Genomic DNA, 24586 nt, shown 5'->3' with positions numbered 1-24586 from the left:
TTCTCAGTCATAATCCTGGTTCCAGGAATCAGTATTCTCTGGTTAAAAAACACTGCAAACAAATTATTATTTTGCTACTGGCACAAGTCATAGGCTTTTGGCCATCCTGTGGAGTGACCTCTCCTTGGCCAGGTGTTCACCCTCATCCAATCAGCTGTGGCCTGGCTGGGGGTGGGGTTCTGAAGTCAGCTAGATGTGTGGGCAGGAATTCATCGCAAAGGTGAGAAGGTGGAGTGGGCAGACAATCTCCTGATTACTGTACAACATCCCACGGATGAGGGAACTGAGTTCAGAGGGGATAAGTAGACTTGTCCAGCTCACTCCTTGAGCTCAGGGACTGTGTCTGGCTGCCGTTACGGGGCCCTAGTACCCCCTCTGCACCCCACTGCCTGGGTTATTGAAGAGTGCTGCAAATATTTGTTGAAAAAATAATCGCAAGGCCAAGGAACTCCAAAACTCAAGCTTGGTCTCCCACGCCTATTTTTCCAAATCTTGGCTGTACATTTGAATCACTGGGGGGTTTTAAAAACTGCCACCTCAGAGACGAATCAGGCTTTGGGATATTTAAAAAATCTCCCCAGATGATGCTGGTACATCCAGTGTTAAGAACCGTTGCACTAGTTCAGTAGTTCTTAACCTTGACTGTACATTAGCATCTTCTGGGGGGCTCTTTAAATCCAATCGCTCAGGCCATACCCCCAGGCCTACTATGGTTCTGATATGCAGCCAAAGTCCAGAACCCTGGTCCAGAGCAGCTCTTCTCAGATTTCAATTTGCACTGAATCCCCTGGGGATCTTATTAAAACGCAGCCTCTGGGTCAATGAGTTTTGGATGGGCCTGAGAGTCAGCATTTCTAAAAAGTTCCCAGGTGGTACTAATGCGCTACTGGTCTGAGAACCACATTTTGACTCTAAGGTTCTGGGAAAGCTGCTTTAATAAAGTCAAGAATGATCTTGAGTTAGTTGCTTATCTATTGATTGTAGCAAATGGTTGCTTCCAAGCCGCCTTAAAAATTCTGCAATGATCATTTTCAAGAACTCTCTTTCCCCTCATAGCTACAGGGAAGATGAATTTCGTGATTTGTTCGTGTGGAAGTTGGGGTTGCTGAGTGGTTAGGAGCACAGACAATAGGTCAGATATCCTGGCTTGGAAACCTGCCACTGTCACTTAATAGCTGTGAACTTTGGGTAATTTCCTAAACTGTTCAATGCCTCAGTTTCCTTATATGTATATTGGAGAGTTTAAAAAGTACTTATATGCTCAAAACCTCACCAATCGCCGGTGATGATGTTACTCATCACAAATCAAAACCACAATGAGATAACACGTCACCCTTTTTAGAATGGTTATTGTCAAAATGACAAGAGACAGCAAATGCTGCCAAGGATGTAGAGAAAAGGGAACCCTTGTGCACCGTCGGTGGGAATGCAAATTGGTGCAAACACAATGGAAAACGATACGGCAGTTTCTTTAAAAATTAAAAATAGAACCACCATATGATCTCGCAATCCCATTTCTGGGTACATGCCTGAAGGAAGTAAAATCACTATCTTGAAGAGATATCTGAACCCCCATGTTCACTGCAGCATTATTCATAAAGCCAAGATATGGAAACAATCTAAGTGTCCATCAGTGGATGAATGGAGATATGGATATAGATACACGGAATATTATTCAGCCCTTAAAAAGAAGGAAATCCTACCACTTACAATAACATGAGTGAAACTTGAGGGCATTATGCTAGTGAAATAAGTCAGACAGAAAAAGAAAACACTGTATGGTCTCACTTATACGTAGAATCTAAAAAAAGACAAAATCACAGGAACAGAAAGTAGACTCTCTGAGTAGAGTTGCCAGGGCCTGGAGGATGGGGTAAATGGAGAGATCTTAGTCAAAGGGTACAGACTTCCAGTTATAAGATGAATATGTGTGGGACTGCAGCATGGTGACTGTAGTTGACAATACTATACAATATACTTAAAAGTTGCTAAGAGAATAGGTAAGTTCTCAACACACACACACAGGCACACACAAACGGTAATTATGTGAGGTAACGGACATGTTGACTAATTTTACTGTGGTAATCATTTTGCAGTGTACACGTGTATCAAATCACCACCTTGTACATCTTAAACACACAGAGTTATGTGTTAATTATATGGCAATAAAGCTGGGAAAAAGTATCTATGAATAAGTACTTATGGATATCAAATGAGTTAACACATGCAAAAGACATAGACCTGTGCTACACTGTAAGTGCTTAAGTAAGAGTGAGTTTATTGCTATTTTTCACTGAGCATTTGCTGATCTTTCTGGAGCTTCAAAGGTCAACAGCTCTGGAACACGACCACGTGGATTCAAATGCCACCTCCACTTAACTGTGAGGCATGGGTGATGTACTTTTCCTCTCTGCACCCCGGTTTCTTCATCTGAGAATGGAAATAATGATAGCATCTGCCTCTTAAAGCTGTTGCAAAAATAAATTATGTGCAATGCACTTAGACTAGGGCCAGATGAAAGGTAAACATGCAACAAATTTTGTGACTGCCCTCGTTATCGTTATTAATACCGTGTGCCAGGCACGGGGGAGACATAGGTAAATGAGGAACTTCAAGCAGAGCCCTTGTCAGAGCTAAAAGGAAACTGCAAATGTAAAACATTTGATTTAATGAGTTTTTACCGTATCCAGTCATCCTTGAAAAGAAAGTAGGAAAAAGGAAATTCTGTCAGTTAATATCTCCTGTGTCTAGAGTCATTCTCTTGGTTTACGGCAGTTATTTTTCCTCTTTGCTTTAGGCCTCTCATTTGCTTAAAACTGATGGCTTGAGAAGGGAAATTCATCTGGATTCCTTCACCGAGCTGACAGTCCACTGCCACTGTTATTACAATGATTTATCGGTATTCTTTCTCTGCTGCTTTTGACAAGAAAAGAAAGGGGTTTGCTGTCTTAGGCTTTGACTTTGATAGACACATTCCCCCAAAAAAGCAGCTTATGTTTTCTGATCTCACATCCTAAGAGCTATATTCTCTGGTCCAGCTAAGCCAAAACCTCCCGAATACGCCCTACATAAAGCACAGACTCCTACTTATGTAAATAATTACCAGATATGTTACACAGAAAAAAAATTCGGTCTGTCAAATAGTTACCAAATAGTAATGACTACCATGCTTCAGCCTGTCTCCTAAGTACCAGCATATTTATGATAGAGATTTGGGGAACAAACCCCCAATTCCTGGGAATATCTGCTTTCTACAGAGCACACTTGGTAATGACTCTTCCCTGGGTTCAGCAGTGCTGAGAAAATAACGCTTATGGATAGGGATCGAGGGCCAATAAATGATTAAATAGACATTTTTCGTATTATTTGTATTCGTTAACACACACACACATTCACCTGTGTAAGATGGCAAAAATAATGACTGAAAAAGGAGCTGGGTATAAGTGTAAGCTGGAGTTTGAGATTTATCTGTATTCATTTCCTAGGGCTACCATAATGAATCACCACAAACTTGGCAACTTGAAACAACAGAAATTTATTCCCTCACACTTCTGGAGGCCAGAAGTCAGAAATCAAAGTGTGGGCAGGGCCGTGCTCCCTCTGAAGGCTCCAGGGGAGGATCCGTTCTTCACCTCCTTCAGCATTCAGTGAGCCCTTGGCTTGTGGCTGCATCACTCCAGTCTCGGCCTCCCTCTTGGTATCCTCTCTGCGGGTCTCTCTTTTGTGTGTCTCTTACAAAGACACTTGTGAAAATCCAGGATGATCTCTCGAGATCCTTAATTTAATTACATCTACAAAGACCCCTTTTCCAAATAAGGTCACATTCAGAGATTCTCAGGATGCGAACGGAGATACACATTTTAGGGGCCACCATTCAACCCTCTACAGTATCCAAGGAACAAAATGATCTGTAATCATAATTAATTAAAAAGTGATTAAAATATCTGTCATGTCAAGGACCCTAAAGTTACAAAATAGTGAGCAGGAAAGACGGGAGGGCAAAAGACCCGTCACCTGGACAAGGGGTAACCTCAGCGCTAATGGTCGCAACTCTTGGATATTGATTCATTTTCAGATTACAACCAAATAGGACAGTTTTTTAAATTGATCCCACCACAGCAGATCGGAGCAGCTCATGGATTGTCTCCACCTCAGATTTCACGAGGAACACATTTACTTCCCTGTGCATTGCAGAGAGACCAGCAAAGCCACTGAGACACATCTCAGCATCTGTGGGGTCTCCAGGTCTTCCACTGTGATGTACAGTCCAGATTTTTAAATGCTTGCATGTCCTTCTCTCTCTCCCTCTGTGCCCTGTGTCTTCTTTCTGTGGGTTTTCTGCATAAATCAGGAAAGGGAAAGAAACTAACAGTCCTCTAACAAAGCCATACTACTTCCAGTCATCTGTGACTCCTAAGAAACCATGAAAGAAAATACGGTAGTCTACTCCAGAAAGAGAAAGTGTTTAGGAATTTAAATATGGGTTTTGGAAAATTAAAAATAACCCTTATGTTTCAAGAATAGATAGTCATTACTTTTCCCATCCTATAGATGAAGAAAGAACCTAGGACTTAGAAGGTTAGGTAACTTCCTCAGGACACAGGGAAGCTGGGAGCTGGGAAGAAAACACAGCTCATTTGGTCCCAAACCCCTTCTTTTGGGAACCAATCTGACAACTGTTTCTGAACTCCTCTTCCAGGTGTGTGAAGGCTTTCAGGCTGACTCTGGGGTGTACAGGAGGAAGAAGGGGAAGTGCAGTGAAGAGCCATTCTCTGAGGCATCTGAACAGAGGGAGGGACCCCCCTGGTGCAAAGAACAGGGAAGGGGCTGATGGAAGAACGCTGAGCAGCCTATGCATATGGCGTCTTTACTCTAATGGGAATGGTTCCCTAGGCTTGTCGGGAAGACCCATATAATGGAGTCCAGAAGCAATCACATGACTCCTGGGACCCCGGATACCACGTGCTCTTAATCCCTGACCAACAAGCTGCACTGCTCTTAAAAGAGAGAGGCTTTGGCATTTCACTTCATGCCGCCCATTCACTCAGAGGGGAGAGCTGTGAGCCCAGGGGCCAGGTCAAGACACTGCTGGGCACAGACGGTGTTGCCCCATCATCCCCAGCCAGCCGGTGTCCAGGGACAGAACAGCTCCAGTCTCTGTAGATGTCCATCTCCTGAATCCTCCTCTCTCAGCAGCCGAGCCCAGGTCAACCAGCCAAGAGTCACTTTTGTCCAATAGGGTACTCTGTGCAGAAGTGCACCCAGCATCAAGCTAATGACACTTATGCTGCAGGGACCCCTGAGCAGCAGGGACCTCTCTCAAGGGGGCCACAGGCATTTCATATCCATAATCTTTTTTTTTTTCTCTGAGTCCCCCAAATTGTAGCTGCTTCAGGCCACAAAAACCTGTATCTGCCACATCTCTTATGCTACAGTCATACCTGGTTTCATCGGGCTTTGCTTTGTTGCACTTTGTGGATACTGTGTGTTTTACACATTGAAGGTCTGTGGCGGGCCTGCATCTAGCAAGCCTATCAGCACCGTTTTCCCAGCAGCGTTTGCTCACTTCCTGTCTCTGTGTCACATTTCGGTAATTCTTGCAATCTTTCAAACTTTTTTCATTACTATTATATTTGTGATGATGATCTGTGATCAGTGATCTTTGATGTCACTATTATAAGAAGATTACAACTGAAGGCTCAGATGATGATTAGTATTTGTTAGCAGTAAAGTAGTTTTTAATTAAGGTATGTGCATTGTTTTTAGACATAATGTTATTGCACACTTAATAGACTACAGTATAGTGTATACATAACTTTTATATGCACTGGGAAACCAAAAAGTTCATGTGACTCGCTTTATTGCAATATTCACTTTCTTGCAGTGGTCTGGAAACAAACCCAGAATACCTCTGAGGTGTGCCTGTATATCCAATGGCCATTATAATTTATAGAGCACATAATAGGGGCTTAATAAATATTAATCAAAATAATATAGCATCTGTTATGCAGCAACACTAGTCACAGGCACAATCTTTGCCTTAGAGAAGTCCAAAGTATAGTGGAAAAGAGAGATACAACAGAATAATCACAGAAGAAATGTAACATCACGGCTCAGATAAATGCCATGCAGCTGCACAGTTTTAGGAAGGGACAAGTGGAGGACCCGACCTTAGGCAGAGAGTTTTCTGAAGAAGCAACAGTGGAGCTGAGATCAGTAGGGAGTAAGAATTAACTGGGCGGACAGCAGAGGAGTGGGGAGAGAGGACAGAAGTGCTATCAAGGGAAAGAACATGGTGTGTCCAAGGAACCGAGAGAAGGCTAAGTTTGCTGCAGCCAGAGAGCGAGCCGGATCTTGGTAGTAAATGAGTCTGGGAGGCAAACCAACCACGCAGGACCTCGTCAGCCATATGAAGGTCTTTACCTTTAGTATTATGAGAACAGCAGGAAGTGAGGAAAGGCATTTAGTTGGCGTGTTGGGGTGCCGGTGGAGAGCACGGATAAGAGGAATGACATGATCAGGGTACATCAGGTTCCAGAGAAGGCAGGAGGTGATAGAGAAGAGCTCACAGGGGAAGGAATCGGTTGAAGGCAGGAGGAGGGACATTCCTCTGTTGTAACAGGAGCGGAAGTGGAGGAGATGGAGGGAGTGGGTTTATAGGGGAAGGAGGTACCCTCTGATGCCTTTGTTTCCCTGCTGAGAAGAAGGGGCATCAGGAAGAGGGGGCAGAGGTTTGTGAAGAATGTGAGATGATCTGAACCCTGCAGACACCAGGCCACGTTGCCAGCAAGGTCCTCACGCCAGCAAAGGGCTTTTATTTCCCAGACGTCCCCCGCCCTGCGCCCCCGTGAGGCCCTGTGAGGCTTCACGGCTCTTTCCCACAGTGCTCTTGGCTTGTGCAGAAGGATTCACACTAACGGAGGGCCTTGGCAGCAGGACTTTATTTCAAATCTCCAGGCAGGTTTTTGTTTTGTTTTGTTTTTTGTTTGTTTTTGTTTTGTCTCAGCAGTTTTGATGTTTAAGCCTCTTGGAGGCAAATGGTTTCTCACGTCCAAGAAAACCACCAGTTTTTCTTGAGGAAAACTATAAAGTTATACTCACCTGAACACAGAGATTTTAGTGGCCCAGCGGCACGCTCTCCGTGGTGGGGTAAACAGGTGTGTACAGCTGAGTCAGAAGCACACCTCGCTGGTCCCTGGCTGGTCCCTGGCTTCGGGGAGGGAGAAACGTCTCTGGGGTCTGTTTGGATTCAGATGACACTGGGGCTATGACCTGTCACTCGTTCTTTGGGGATGTTTGCATGCCTATTTGCATTTTTATTCTGATTCAGGAGGCCAGACTAATACATAAGGGTGCAAATGGCAAACTGCCCGGGGCATGCGGTGATGGAAGTTGAGAAGAGGGAGAGGAGAGGGCGTGTTGCAGAGGGCGCAGCAGCCATCAGGGAAGTTTCTAAGGAGAAGAAGGTACTTGGACAAGGCCCTGAAGGACAGAGAGGGTTGGGGACGTGTGGGGTCAGGACAGCGCATTTCCCATGAAGGGAGCAGCTTGCCTGTGATCTCTCCGCACTCTGGTCTAGCTCCGTCACTTACTGGCTATGTGACCTTGAAAAAGATGACTTCACCTCTCTGTGCTTCCTTTTCCGTAACTGTGACAAGGTCATATTCGTACCGCCTGTGAGGCTGCACTGACGATGAAACGAGGTCATTCTTACAAAGGTCTTACCACAGTTCTTACACAGATATGAAGTATGCTGAAAATATTACCAGTATTTTTCTTGCTTTTATTATTATTATGTGTTAGGACATTAAATGCCAACTACTCTCACATTCCAGAGTGAACTTTGAGAGCACCCAGCACGACTTGCCAGGAGGGTGTAAAGGGACACTTTGCAACTCCTAGCCCCTCACCTACACTGAGGGTAGGTCTAAAAAGGATCACGAATAGGCAGTTCCAGGGGAAGAGGAGGGCCTCTTTTCAGAGAGTTGTGTTCTAAGTTTACTCTCCCAAGGGTAACAGTGTCCCTCAACTCCAGTTGGGGAAAGGGACTTCACCAGGACCACAGGGAGAGCTTGCTATGTGTCCCCTGCAGATGGGGACACAGGAATCTGGTGTCTGATTCACAGCTGAGAAGCACAAAGAGCACAGACTTCTCTTTTCGAGCGCTGGAGAGGAGAGGCAGCGCTGGATTGGCCTGCTTCCCGAGAGCTCACTGGGGCAAAAGGCACCAGTTTCCCTGTTGACCACACCCAGGCCACATGCTAGAAGGAGCTAGCAAGAGGGTCCAAGAGGGTTCCCGGTAATGAAAACCTCAGAGAAATAAGCTGGGAATGCCTAAGATTGAGGAAGGAGCCATAAGTGACAAACTGGAACAGAGATGCATTCGCCCATATAAAGGAAAAACTAGGTAAAGAATTGCTAATCAAGGTATATTTTAGGAGGCTGGGAGGAAAGGGTGTGGGAGGGAGGAGGAATTCTCTGGGGGAAGAAATTGGAAATCAACCCCATGAGAGGAAGAATTCACTGTTAACTGCCAAACCCAACTCAAGAAAATTAGTTTAGTGTATTAATATAGTAGCTTCCTATTGCTGTTAGACAAATCACAAACTTAGGGCTTAAAAACTACAAAATTTATTATTTTACAGTTCTGGAAGCTAGAAATCTTAAACTGTCTCAATGGGCTAAAATCAAGGTGTCAGCATTAGCAGCTGTATTCCTTTCTAGAAGCTTTCAGGCAGACTCTAGAGCTTCTTGCTTTTTCCAGCTTCTAGAGACCACCTGCATTCCTTGGCTCCTGGCTCCCTTTCATCCTCAAAGCCAGCAATGGCCGGATGAGTTTTCCCCAAGTCACATCACTTTGACACTCTCTCCTGCCCCCTTTTTCACTCACAAGGACCCTTGTGATTACTCTGAGCCCATCTGAATAATCCAGGATAATCTCCCATCTCAAGGGCAGCTGATTAGCAGCCTTAATTCCATCTATCACCTTAATTCTCTTTTTTTATTGAAGTACAGTTGATTTATAATATTGTGTTAGTTTCAGGTGTACAACATGGTGATCCAGTATCTTTGTAGATTATATTCCATTATAGGTTATTACAAGATAACGGGTGTAATTCCCTGTGCTATAAGGTATATCCTTGTTGCTTATTTATTTTATATATAGTAGTTTGCATCTGTTAGTCCCATACCCCTAATTTATATCCCCCTCCACTTTGGTAGCTACGAGTTTGTTAATTCTCCTTTACTATGTAACCTAACACATCCACAGTCTCCAGGGATTAGTATTTGGACTTCTCTGGGGAGCCATTATTGTGCCTACCACAGTAAGAATCTCCTTGCCCTTTAACTCCTCTCTCTGCCTTAAACTCAACCCTGGAGGAGCCAGAGGCAGCCTGGCAAGCGGTGCAGAAGGAGGCTGCGAAACAGAAAAGGAGCATCTGTATATCCATAGCACCAGCACAGTGCCTGGAATACCATGAGTTATCAGTTAAATGAATATTCATTGAACATATGCATCAACATCTCACAGTAACTGCGGGCCAAGTATGATTCCTAATGGAAGCAGCTCTCATTAGATGCCCCCGATCAGATCTTCCATCTCCCAATCGGGAAAACACTTTTTCCAAACCTCAAACTCTCTCTTATTCCGTTTTAAATTATAGTCATTATTTTCACCCTGAACTCCCGAATTGTGTAATTATACCTTATAACATATGGCACACCCATCTCCCTGAGAAGAGGGCCCCATCAAAATTTATAAGGCAAAGAGTTTGCATCTCTGATTTTAAATGGGCTTAACCACTCAAATTAAAACAGTTTTTCTATTCCAGAGAGAGAAGCATGTTTAGAAATTCCAAGAACGATCAGGGCAGCGATACCCTCCAGTCAATGTCGTATTCAATCTCTGCTCCACTGGAACCGAAGGTGAGGTGGAGGCCTGTGTGGGCTCCTGAAAGAGCAGAGTGAATATGTCAGCTGATCAGAGCTGACTTTTGATTTTTCACAGGAAAGGGAGAACAGGGCAACATGAAAGACTGAGAGCCAAATACAGAGAAACAATAAGGTGCCTTCTGAATGAAGAGGTAAAGCGACCTTCTCAGAGAGAACCTGAAAGTCAGCGCATAACCATGTCAGCAGTGCCACCCAAACCCATCACCCAGCTGCAGGGGCTCAGAAACATTCAACAGTAATGGAGGAGACATGGGAGTTTCCTCAGGCCTGACTGTGACTAAAGAAAGCTTTAATCTAGGCAATTCCAGCAAGAAGAATAATGCTAACTAGATGGTCTCTGTAGGTCTAGAAAGGAGTCAAGGGCAATAATGTGTCAAGGTTTAGCCAGGGCAGAGAGACAGTGCCCAGCAGATGACAGAGGTAGACCCCCTTGTAGTCCAGGGAGGTTCATAAGATCTTCCAAAGGCCTGGATGAATGGTCCATCAAAAGCATCTATCCTATGCTCACAGTGTTCTGATTACCAATTTAGTTTCATGGATTTGAGGAAAGAGTTTGGAATAATCCAGGAATTAACAATTAATAGTCTCCTCTAATTTAATAAACTTGTATTTTAGTTTATATATCTGATCTTAGGACAGCCTGAGTCATTCTCTAAAAAACTCTCTGGGCTTTCACAAATCCACCATACTGTGGCCATCCACTGAGGGCCATCCAGGGTAGCCAGTCACAGCTGTCTCTCTGAATTCTAGTCTTGATTCCCTGAACTTTGATCTATAGATCATTCAGAAATATTAATATTCTGGTAACCACACACACCTCATAGAGAACTCCTACTCATCCTTCAAGGCCCAACTTAAATGCTACACCACTGAGAAGTTTTTTTGGGCTTACCCAGTACTGCTGGGGATCAGGGGGATGGAGAAGGGAAGCAAAATATAATTGGTGGAATCTTAGAGATCCTCTGGTTTTCAAACCTTTTCAGCTGAAGAACCCTTGTTCAACCACAAGAGGATATGGAAGCCAATATATAAAACATAAAAAATGGATCTCCTCTGGTTAAAGAAGGAATAGGAGGCTCAGTAACTGATCCCTGGGCTTCCTCAAGGTACCCCCATCACAGGGAAACCTCTCACATCACAGTTTGAAAACCACTTATCTAGTCTCTCACTTTACAAATGAAGAAATTGATACAGAAGCTGATGTCAGAAAACAGTTTATACAATTGTTTCACGTGGTTCTCCCAAACCATAGACGATAAATAACATGCCATTAATACTGTCCCTTTCCAGCCTTGGCAGGCACAGCTAATCAATCCCAGATGTGGCCTCAGAATCCTTCTCAATACAGAGTCCCAGTAAGCTGCTAACAATTCACCATTCTTAGTCTAAATATTAATGTATATATCCTAAATGTTAACATATATTATTTTATATCTATTATATTATCAACTGAAATCACTAATATGTAAAAATATATAAAAGGCTTAATATGACACCTAAGCGAACAGAAATTGCCTTTATACTTCACCTCTTCATTGAAGTAATGGCCTTAAATTTTATATTTTGGTAGTTGACCTTCCAAATCTAGTGGTATTAAGTAAACAATTACTATCTTATTACATTGTCTTTACTAGATTAAAACATAAAAATAAAGGTGCTGGATCTAGTCCTTGTTGGTACTGGGTAATGCTAGCTCAAAAATTAAAATGCTGGGAGGACACCATTACTTTGAACCGTCTCGGGTTTGGTTGATTCAAGCTGGAAGTGAAAAAGCATGGCAAAACATTCCAAATTCTGATGCTGGCTTAGCCATTCTCATTTTCTAAATATTCACTGCTTCCTCATTACGATTTGCCTTTGTGAGGAGAGAAATGAACGTCCTTTACCAATCAGCAGAGCTGATTTTCACATATCAGCTACGTTCAAGGCATACGTGAGCTTGAAGGCACAGCAGACAGCACACCAGCTGGATCTGTGAACCAGTCTCTCTCCTTAGATTCCTGTGATGGCGTTCAGGACATGCTACCCCAAAATATGGCATCTTGTTATTAAATATCTTAAGCTGAGGAATTTTTTTTTTAATGGCAGAAGCAGGAAGGGCACTCCGACCTCCCCCTTCTCCCACCCTTCTTCCCTGAAACAGGTCGTAAAACTCCCCTGTGAAAGGTGCCCTCCCTGTTCCAGGAGAAGGGAAGACTTTACCAGAAACAGGGAACTGGGGGGCCGAGAAATCTGTCTGAACACACCGTGTTAAACTAATCTTTATCTTCCTAGTTACTTCTTCACCATTTACCACCCCCAGCCCAAACTCCTTTGTCTTGTCAATTCCTCACAAATTTATTGTTTCTTTGTCTAAATGATATAAAAGCTTCCTGCTCTGATCACTCCTTCAGGTCTTTACTCTCTTGTGAAGGCTTCCATGTAAATGTAAAAATTCAATAAAATGTCACACTTTTCTCCTGTTAATCTGTTTCTGTCGATTTAATTTTCAGACCCAGCCAGGAACCCTAAGGAGGTAGAGGAAAACTTTCCCTTCCCTATACCTGCCTAGGAGCTTTGCAGAGGAAAGTGTTCCCTCTTGGAAGAGCTTAGGAGAAAGTCATTGCCCTCCTCACCACCTCCTTTCTCCACCTCTCCCTTGGAGGAGGGGTCATTCATCTGCTTGGGCAGGTGAGGACAGAGCACTTATACCCACCTGGTCAAGCCTTCACCTGTCTCTCTCCACCTGTCTCGCTTGCTGGGCTTGCTCGAAGGGAGGCTCTTCCTGTGTCTGGGCTGGAGAGTTCAAGGGCAGGTGGAGGAGAGAGCGGAGAGAGAATAAAGGGGAAGCCCTTCTGGGCCTCAGGTTCAATTCACAGTGATGTCCAATCCAGCCTATCAGCAATACAAATGACAGACTTTGACTTCTTGGGGACCCTCAGTTGCAGAATTTGGAGGGGAGAGGAGAATTATCACGTAGTCTCTTCCGGAGCTCCAGCACTGCCCAAGATGGGACTCTGTGTGCATGGTGTCTGTGTGCATGTGTGCTGTCAGCCATGGTTCTAGACACACATAAGAACTTCCAAACTTCTGGTAAGACAAACTTCAGGTGGTCTTTATTATCAACGAAGCTCAACCAATCAAGGAAACTTCCATTCTCCCCAAAGAAGAGGTTGTCCAATGTGATCCTCCGTCACCTCCACCAGCAGCACTCACACCTTCCCCCAATACACAGCTTTATGGAGCTTTACCAGCATCGCTTTATTCCAAGTCACTGCAGGACCACGCAAGATAATCCACCCTCACACTGTCACTGCCCTCGTGATACATCCGCTGCCTTCTCCCTGACAGAAACTTAGATTCAGCTTCCCATGTCTCTTATAAGGCTAGACTGTGAAACTAAGACTCCTGCTCTCCCATCCGCAGCACCTCCATGCTCTCTTCTGGGTGTGTCTTTGTCTAATCATTACTAGGAGTGATCAGGCACTACCTCCGCCCCCTGAAGCTGACCACAGTCAGAAAAGATGGGACTTTCCCTTCTCTAGAATTAGGACTGGGCAAACCTTCCTGCCACTCGTCTCCATTTCTAGCAGCAAATCTGGTTTTTGGCTTTACAGCATGAGCCTTCAAAAGACTGATTTCTTGGGAGTATGACAAAGTTCTGATTAGCTACTATGTATATTGATATATACACCATGGGGAGGAGTGGGAGGAGCTTCAAATCTTCAGGTTACCTCTTAAATCAGAATATACATCCTACTGCAACTGTTTCAGGGCTAAAATATCTATTATAATAAACTTTCTTCCAAAAATCTGCTTTTCAACTACTTTGAGCCTTAATTCATGCATTATTTTCTGGGATCTTGGAAAACTTTAGGGAAAAGTTTTCATTTCTGTTTTTCATAACTTATTAAATATAAAGAAATATATCCATAAAGTAATGCAAATTCAAATAGTACTAGATGGCTCAAAATAAAAAATAAGTCTTCCTTCCCTCTTTGCAATCAAGAGTCCCACTCCTCAGATGTAACCACTCATAAATGCTTCTTTGTGTAATGCTTATGGGCTTACCTTCACAATACTAAATCATATGCTTTATTTTTTAATCTGCTATAATATATTTTATACTTTACTTTTTAAATTTGCTAACTGTAAGCCTTATATATGGATCCCCTGAAATGGAAAATGAGGAGTTTTTAGTTCGTTAATACTGCCTTCCCTATTCATCTTCAATATTTCTGCCAGTCACTTTGTTTTTTAATTTTGTAGGTTATGTTCACAAGTCTAAATGATGCATTTTGAGTCTTTGAACCATTGACTTTACACAATATCTTGACCCATTAACTTCAGACAATATGTTAGGACGAGGAAATTAGTGCCCCTACATTTGCCTTAACGTCTCCTCGTAGCCTTCCAATTCCTGCCTCCCCATCTGCCCCTTAGTCCAACACGCCGTTAACTTTACATGCTCAATGTCAAGGTTTATAACATTTACGTCAAAGTCAAAATATAACTAAGGCTTTCATGCTTTATTTATAAGTTGATTCTACATTGAAAGCCAATAACTAGCATTAGCAATATATGATTACGTATACATTATTCACTGCAGACCATAAAACACATAATTGGACCAGCAGAGAAAATACTGTAATCCTACACCACTAAACCTGTTCTGCTTAGGTATCCAAACCTCAGAGGAGTAGAGAAGGAGGACCAGCATATTCCAATTATACATATATAATAATTATATATATAAAATAATTTAACAATATACTTTCACTGTATTACTAAGATCACCCAGTCTTTTCATTCCACTGTTGGTTGAAAGGACCAGCTTTCTTCATTCAGCTCTCCAGGAATTTTACTGTTCCCTGTTTTTCCTTGTTTGTTTTTGTTTTGTTTGTTTAATCTTTAAAACTTTATTATAAAAAGAACTATTGATTAAATCACAGCACCTGTTCACATACCTTTACATTCTCTTCTCTTACTTTGAACATTTATGGGTTTTGGTAAAGTTGTGTTCAACTATTTCTTATTTTATCTTTAAAAATAATTAGTATTAATTTATTTTGGCATACTTCTGAATCCTTAAGTGGTTTTTGTTTTGTTGTTTTGGTTTTTTAATGGATTAAAACATTATATAATTTTCATGTGTGCAATATTATATTTCAATTCTTATATACACTACGGCATGCTCACCACCAAAAGTTTAGTTTCCATCCCTCACCATAGGTTTGCCTCCCTTTACCCATTTCACCCTCCACCTACCCCATCCCCTTCCCCTCTGGTAACCACTACTCTGTTCTCTGTATCTGTGTGTTTGGTTTGGTTTGTTCATTAATTTTGCTTTGCTTTATTTTTTCTACATATGAGTGAAATCATGCAGTATCTGTCTTTCTCTTACTTATTTCACTTAGCATAATACCTTCAAGGTCCATCCACATATGGCAAATAGCAAGATTAGCAAGATTTCATCCATTCTTATGGCTGAGTAGTATTCCATTGTGTATATAGCACATCTTGTGGTATAGTATCACCTACTGGAAAACAAAAGAAAGGCCTCTACACCATGTTTTTTTTTTTTAATATCTTTATTGGAGTATAATTGCTTTACAATGGTGTGTTACTTTCTGCTTTATAACAAAGTGAATCAGCTATACATATACATATATCCCCATATCTCCTCCCTCTTGCGTCTCCTTACACCATGTTTTAAAGTGGACTGACTTTGGGACTAATGCATATTTATCATCCTAGGATTCCTTTTTATTGTATTCCTGGGTTGTATCCACTTTTTCTTGCATCCACGTCTTCCATTTCCATGGATTTTTTTATTATTATTATGAAACTTTTGATTTTAAGGTAATTGTAGATTTATATGCACTTATAAGAAAGAATACAAAGAGATCCCAGGTAACTTTTACCCCAAAGGTAACATCTTGCAAAACTACAATGCAATATCACAACCAGCATATTGACATTGAAACAATTAAGGTACAAAACATTTCCATCATCACAAGGAACCCTTATGTTGCCCTTTATAGTCACATTCACTTCTGTCCCACCTTAACCCTAAACAACTGATAATCTGTTCTCCATTTCTATAATCTTGTCCTTTCAATCATGTTATACAAATGGAATCATATAATATATAACTTTTTGGGATTGGCTTTTTTTCACTCACTATAATTCTCTGAAGATTCATCCAAGTCTCTCTAAAAATAGATGATAGATAGATAGATAATAGACAGATAGATAGATATAAATATAATTATATACAATACAATTTGTTCCTTTTTGATGTGTTCCTGGAATAAACCCTATGTGGTCACTCTTCTTATAAACTACTGAATTTATTTGTTAAATTTTGTTAGGGATTGTTGCATATATATTCATTACAGGTATTGGTCTCTAGTTTTCCTTTTTTGTACTCTTTGATTTTTGTGTCAGTGTAATACTAGGTTCATAAAGTGAATTGAGAAGTGTTACATCCTCTTCTATTTCTTGGAATAGATTGTGTAGGATTCTTCTTTAAACATTTTGTAGAATTCTCCAATGAAATCATCTGTGCCTGGAGATTTCTTTTTTGGGAGTTCTTAAATTATAAATTTAACTTTCTTAATAGTTATAAATTTATTCAACTTATCTACTTAATATTAATTGAATTCTGGTAGTTTCTGTTTTTTGAGGAATTGATCCATTCCATCTAAGTTGTCAAATTTATGCGTGTAGAGTTCTTATTGTTCATAATATTCAGTTATTACCCTTTTGACATCAGTAGGGACTGAAATGATATTCCCTATTTCATTCCAAATATTGACAATTTGTGTCCTCTCTTTTTTTTGTCAGTTTTGCTAGATGATTATCAATTTTGTTGATTTTTTTCAAAGAACCAGCCTTTTGTTTCATTAATTTACCTCTACTGTTTTTCTGTTTTCAATACTATTGATGTCTGCTCCTTCTCTTTACTTTTTTAAATAAATTTATTTATTTATTTATTTATTTTAATTTATTTAATTTTTAGCTGCGTTGGGTCTTCGTTGCTGCGCGCGGGCTTTCTCTGGTTGCAGTGAGCGCAGGCTTCTCACTGTGGTGGCTTCTCTTTTTGTGGAGCACAGGCTCTAGGCTCACGGGTTTCAGTAGTTGCAGCACGCAGACTCAGTAGTTGTGGCTCGCAGGCTCTAGAGTGCAGGCTCAGTAGAGTGCATGGGCTTAGTTGCTCCGTGGCATGTGGGATCTTCCCGGACCAGGGCTCAAACCCGTGTCCCCTGCATTGGCAGGCGGATTCTTAACCACTGCGCCACCAGAGAAGTCCCTGCTCCTTCTCTTTATTGTTTCCTTCCTTCTGATTCCTTTGGATTTATTTTGTTCTTCTATTTCCAGTTTCCTAAAGTAGCAGTTTAGATTATTGATTTGATACTTTTCATCTTTCCTAATATAGGCATTTATTTTACAAATTTCCCTCTGAGCACTGCTCTAGCTATGTTCCAAAACTTTTACGTGTTGTGCTTTCATATTAACTCAGTACATGTACTTTTTATTTCTTTTGTGCCTTCTCCTTTGGTCAGTAGATTATTTATGAATATGTTATTTAGTTTCCAAGTGTTTGGGTAGTTTCCTATTATCATTCCACTACTAGTTCTCATTTGATTACATTATGGTCAGAGAACACACTCTGAATGATTTTAATTCTGCTAAATTTGTTGAGGGTTGTTTTATGACTCAGAATATGGTCTATCTTGGAATATGGTTCATGGGCACTTGAAAAGGATGTGTATTCTGCTGTTCAGTGAAGTGTTGTATTCATTTCAGTCAGATTCTGTTGATTGGTGGTGTCAAGCTCTTCTCTATCCTTGTTGATTTTCTGTCTAGTTATTTTTATCAGTTTTTGAGAGAGGGTGTTGATGTTTCCAACTACACTTGTGAATTATCTATTTCTACTTTTAGCTCTATCAGTTTTTACTTCACATATTTTGCAATTCAGTTGTTTGGTGCATATACATTTCACATTTTTAGGCCTTGGTGGTCTGACCCTTTTACAATTGTGAAATATTCCCCTTTGTCTCTGGGAATTTTTGTTGCTCTGAGGTCTATTTCATCTGATATTAATATTTATCTGATATCTTTTGATTAATTTTTGCATGATATATCTTTTTCCATCTTTTACCTTCAATTTTCCTATATCATTATTTTGAAGTGAGTTTCTTGTAGACAACATACAGTTGGCTCAATGTTTTTTAATCCACTCTGCCAATCTCTCTAATTAATGTAATTAGACTATTTACATTTAATGTAATTATTAATACATTATGGCTTAAGTCTGCCATTTTATTTGTCATTTTCTTCTTTTTCTCTGTTTTTTCAGGTCTCTGTTTTCTTTTTCCTGTTTACCTGATAGTTACTTGAACATTTTTTTTAGAATTCCATTTTGATTTTTCCATAGTGTTTTTGAGTAGAACTCTGTGTAACTTTTTAGTGGTTGTTCTAGATGTAACTTTATGTATACATAACTTAATTATCACAGTCCACTGGTGTCATAATTTTACCAGTTTGAGTGAAATGTAGAATCCTTTCCACCCTTACATCCCTTTACACCTTCTGTTTATAGCAAAATTGTCTTAAACATTTCCTCTATATGCATTTAGAACCATATCAGACAGTGTTATAATTTTTGCTTTAAACATCAAACATAACTTAGAAAATGTAATAGAAGGAGGAAAATCTATTATATTTACTTATATTTTTGCTTACCATGTTCTTTCTTCCTTCTTAATATTCCTTTTATTGTTTCCTTTCTCTTAAGAGATCTTAAATTCTTATAAGCATTATTTTAGGGTAGGTCTCCTGGTGAAAAAATCCTTGTTGTTTTCCTTTATCTGAGAATATATGATTTTCCCTTCATTTCTGAAGGATATCTTTACTAGGTATAGAAATCAGGGTTGATAGTTCTTCTCTTGCAGCATTAAAAAATACTGTACCACTTCCTTCTGGCCTTTATGGTTTCTGATGAGAAATCTCTCATTCAAGTTCCTGTTCCTCCTTGGATAATGTATCATTTCTCTCTAGTCACTTTCAAGATTTTTTTCTTTGCTTTTAGTTTTCTAAAAACGTCTGACTATGATGTGTCTTGGTGTGGATTTCTTTGTTGTTTATCCTATTCTGAGTTTTTCATCTTCTTGAATCTGTAGATTTAGGTCTTTTGCCAAATTTGAGGAGGTATCAGCCATTATTACTTTGAATGCTTTTTCAGTCCTGCCTTTTTTCTTCTTTCCTTCAGGTCTCCAATGATGCAAATGTTTACTCTTTTGTTTCCTGGTTCTTGGTATAAGTGTTTTGAAATCTGGACATTTTGGTTATATCATGATACTCTGGATCTTATTTAAATGCTTCAGGTTAGCTGGCATCACTCTGGCATGGGAAAAGGGAAGTATCATCTTGTTATTGCCAACTGGCAGTAAAAGTCCAGATTTTCTACTCAGCCTCCAGAGATACCTAAGGAAGGGTGGTCCTCATCACTGCTGGGCAGAGTAAGAGATCCAGCTCCCCACTAGGCCTCCACTGATCCTATCCTGGTCAGGATGGGTAAGAGTGTCTTGTCACTGCTCCCCACATAGCTTTCTTAACACAGAGAATAAGGGGCGGCCTCATCACCATATGACGATGGTGAAAGTCCTGGCTCCCTATTTGTCCTTCTCTGACACCACTTTGGTGGACTCTTGGGTTGCCTTATTACAACATGGCAAAAGAGGAAGTCTAGACAGCCCCTGCTGATCTTTGCTGGCATGGTTGGTGGTGGGACATCAGGTTATCTCTGTGTTATTTAGCTTGGGAAAAGCAGTTACTATCTAAAATCTTCTGTCTTGCTAGGTTTCCCCTTTTTTAGTCTTTTGGCTAAAGAGAACAGGCTTTAGTTAGGTCTCTCTTTTTTTCTGTCTCTCTTATTTATGTTACTGGGTGGGTTATCAGCTTCCTCAATCCCTGGGATATATGAGGCAAAAAAAATATTTCAAGTTGTTTTGCTGGTCCTTCCAGGTTTCAGAGTTTTCTTCTGTTTGCTTTATATATAATGTTCAAGATTTTTAGTTGTACTTAGTAGGGGGAATAGAGAAAAGTGTGCCTACCCTGTCTTCTGAAAAACAGAAGTCTGAATTTCTTTTTAATTTTACTATTTTTTTCAGACAATATGTCTAGGTAGTAAAATATCTGAATCCTTGCATGTAAAAAAATATCTTTACTCTTACTAAATACATAATTTATCATGACACTAAAAAAGACTTCTATGCTCAGGGACTTTTAGTTTTAGCTCCAATATATAAGGAGATTAGAAGTTGTCGCCCATCTTTACGATGTGAAAAAAAAATGGGAAAACTGAAAATCAATGACTTGTGGACCCATCAGAGAACTGAGGTTTCAAGGAAAACCATCACCCTAAAATCTGGGGAGATGAGTGAATCCAGAGAGTCACAGCAGAGATCTGCTTACCTGGAGTAGAAGCCACTGAAGTCATAAACTAATAGAAACACTTAAATGGTAATTTTGACAAGCTGCTGGAGGCTGGATGTACTAGCATTAGAATGAGAAACTCCTAAAGGCCACAATCTTAGGGGTGCCCTCATACTTTCTTTGGTTTTACCTCTTAGAGCTCCATCATGTTCTCATGGTGAAGAGCCAAGAAATATCCCCTAGTGGCTCTTACAGGAAGAGGGGAAAAGTTACCATTGTCAATATTCTCCATAACAAAGACCAGGAGAAAAGACTTCACCAGAGTCTTACCCTTCTTGATGGAAGGACAATCTCTCACTCCAGCCGTCTTGTCTCACCTAAGCAGCGGAGGAAAGCTAAGATACCCTTGTGAAGGTCACAACCTTGAGACACAAACCCACTATAACCAACTGAGATTTAATCATAAGATTATATGATTATAATTCCACATACCTAACCACCAAACCACAAGGGCTCCAATATAAAGAGCAGATTACAGCTGAAAGAATTGCAAGACACAGACTCTCCCTGAAAAGGAGTGCTTACAGAAGCCCAAGACCAACAGGAGAGACAAAAACTAGGATGCTAAAGGAATTTGAAGTCTCAGACACCTGCAGCTACAGCAAACAAACACAACTCAGCTCCTCACCAAATTAGCATAAAATATCACACTAAAGGCCTATTCACCTCAGTTTCTATTATCCAACATCTTGGGCTTTCAACAAAAAGTTACATGGCATGCAAAAAGGGAAAAAAAAGTCTGAAGAGACAAAGAAAGCATCAGAACAAGACTTAGATGTGACACAGATGTTGGAATTATCATACAGGGGATTTAAAATAACTATGATTAATATATTAAGGGCTCTAACAGAAAAAGCAGACAACTTTCAAGAAGAGATGGGTAGGGCTTCCCTGGTGGCGCAGTGGTTGAGAATCTGCCTGCCAATGCAGGGGACACGGGTTTGAGCCCTGGTCTGGGAAGATCCCACATGCCGCTGAGCAACTGGGCCCGTGAGCCACAACTACTGAGCCTGCGCGTCTGGAGCTTGTGCTCCGCAACAAGAGAGGCCACGACAGTGAGAGGCCCGCACACCGCAATGAAGAGTGTCCCCCACTCGCCGCAACTAGAGAAAGCCCTTGCACGGAAACGAAGACCCAACATAGCCAAAAATAAATAAATTTTTTAAAAAGAGATGGGTAATGTAAGCAAAAGTGACTATGCATGTTCTTACGACCTCCCTGCCTAAATATTAATAGTGTCTCCTTTGTCTTTCAAACCTGTCCAGGAAAAAAAAAAAAAAAAACCTGTCCTGGACTAGGTAACAAAACACATGGTCATCCTGCTGATATGTCAACCTAACAGACCTCAGATGTTTATCTCTAAAAACATTTAATTCAGTTTTACTTTTTGAAAGCTTCTTGAAGAATAGATACTCTACTGCTGCTGATTTGGGTTCTTTTATTTTGTTTTGTAGCAAAATTTGAAACTTTCCAGGTGTCTTGATTATCCATCATAACTATCCCAGAACGCTCCCTAATTTGTAGAAATCGAATTGTTTATTGTTTCAATTCTTCACCCAGAAGTCTAACAGTCCTTAAATGGAGCCATAGATAATAGAAGATCATTTTTCTAAAAGGTATAAAAACTACTAACACAAAGTATAGAGGATACCAAGGTATAGAGGACTATTTTGCTTACCCTAATTTATCTGGCAACTTCTTCCCTCCCACTGCGGCTGTGAAAACAGCTATTTTGTACAATAAGGCCCTGCCTACTGCCTACAGTTGATTGGTCCAGAGGCAGATACTTGACCCACTCTGGGCCAATCAGAGTCAACCTGAGTCCTTCCCAGGAATGTATTCATTGGATCTCAAAGAGAGTCTATGATTCTCTGGGTAGTTAAAGCTCCATGATGTACAGCTCTGGATTTTGTCTGACCTGGTGAAGAAAGAGAAAGAGGGAAGGGAGGGAAAAAGAGAGAAAGAAAAATAAAAGAGAGAAAAGACTGAAGTCAATGACAGCAAGAAGCAAAAACTGGAGACAAAGGAAAAAGCCCCGATGACATTTGAACACCTGCTTCTAGTCATTTCCGAGCCTAGCTGCCTTCTTATCTTTCTCCTGTCCCTTGACTGTTTTTATCTTCCACAAAATACCCAGATTCCTGCCCAATAAATTCCCCTTTTTCTTTAAGTAGAATGAGTTTGCTTTCTGTCACCTTTGATCAAGAGTCCTAACTAATACAAGAGGTTAATGTATATGTCCCATTTAAGAAGACTCTTATGGCAGGAAGTTCACAGAGAAACTACGCAGTTAAAAGCCTCTACTTTTCAGCTGACATGCCCTCTGACCATCTGCTGCAATTTCTCTACTTAACATTTAGGAATCTAAACACAATTTTTTATATCATCTCCTCATTTTCTATGTATCTCTAGAATCATTCAACCACCCTTATCCTTTCAACTGTTTCCATTAAGGAAAATAGCAGATACTTTTAAAGAAAAGGGTGTTTGACTTCATAATCCCCCGGATTAAAAATCTCTTTCTTTCTTTCTTTCTTTCCTTTTTTCTATGAAGACCATTTCCAGCATTTGCTTTTAAAGCATCAAGTCCTGACTTAGAAGCTCTTAACTCCTTTACAGGTTTTGTTTTGGGCTGAATTGTGTTCCCCTTCCCAAATTCATATGTTTAAGACTTAACCCCCACTGCCTCCGAATGCGACTATATTTGGAGATGGGGTCTTAAAGAGGTAATTAAGTTAAAATGAGGTCACTAGTGTGGGCCCTCATCCAATATGACTGGTGTCTTTATAAGAATAGGAAATTAGGGCAGACGTGTACAGAGGGAAGATGATGTAAATGCAGGGAGAAGGCAGACATCTACAAGCCAAGGAGAGAGGCCTCTGAAGAAACCAACTCTGTCAACATCTTGATCTCAGTCTTTTAGCCTCCAGAATTGTGAGAAAATAAATTTCTGTTGTTTAAGCCACTCAATCTGGAGTACTTCCTTATGTCAGCCCTGGAAAATGAATACCATCTCTATTAGTGTTTTCCAGAGAAACCAAACCAATAGGAAAGATGGAAAGATGGAAGGATGGATGGAGAGATAGAGAGATAGATAGGGAATTGGCTCATGTGATTATGGAGGCTGACAAGTCTTGTCTTATGATCTGCAGTCAGAAGCTGGAGATCCAGGAGAGCCAATGATGTAAATACCCACAGGCTCAAGACCCAGGAGGAGCTGATGTTTCAGTTCAAGTGAAAAGCAGGAGAAAAGTCAATGTCCCAGCTCAAAGACAGTTAGACAGGATTTCTCTCTTACTTGGACGGGGTCACACTTTTTGGTCTATTCAGACCTTCAACTCATTGGATGAGCCCATCTCTTTAGGAGGATGAACTGCTTTACTCATTCTAACCATTTAAATGTTAATCTCATTCAGAAACACCCTCAGGGACACACCTAGAATAGTGTTTGACCATGTATCTGGGCACCCCATGGCCCAGTTAAGTTGACATATAAAACTACCACATCATCTTATAAAATGAAATCTATAACTTAACTTAGCCACCTGATATCCCAAATTATTGGAAACAAATTCCACCCAAGTTCATTACATGTACAGTTGACCCTTGTCAACGTAGGGGTTGGTGCACCCACCTTCCAAGCAGCTGAAAATCCACGTATAATTATAGTCAGCCCTCTGTATCCATGGTTCTAAATCCACAAATTCAACCAACCTCGGATTGTGTAGCACTGTAGTATTTACTGAAAAAAGTCCATGAACAAGTGTATCCGCGCAATTCAAACCCATGTTGTCCAAGGGTCAACTGTACATTAGATAGTCATTTAGGTAGTAAAATCACCTGATACCACCAGGATCCATAGATTAAGCCACCAAATTACGTAAAGTTCCAAGTGAAGCTGGCCGGCTGGTAACTTTAATTTCTGATTCTGATCCCATGAGGATGCATCAGAGGTAACAGACCTGTGAGGAGAGAGCTCTTGTGCAAGAGGAACTTCACTTTTTAAAACCCCCTTTACTCTTTTTCCTTTAATCTAGTGTATCTTATGAGGAATGAAAGGAGTTTTCATATTAAAATCCTCATCAGCAGCTTGGCATATGCCTCACTGCCTAAGAGGGCATTCAGCAAAGCCGTTCTCCATTCCACTTGC

The sequence above is a fragment of the Eschrichtius robustus genome, chromosome 1 (genome assembly GCF_028021215.1).
Source record: "Eschrichtius robustus isolate mEscRob2 chromosome 1, mEscRob2.pri, whole genome shotgun sequence".
Taxonomy (NCBI): domain Eukaryota; kingdom Metazoa; phylum Chordata; class Mammalia; order Artiodactyla; family Eschrichtiidae; genus Eschrichtius; species Eschrichtius robustus.
This window is presented reverse-complemented; position numbering follows the sequence as displayed.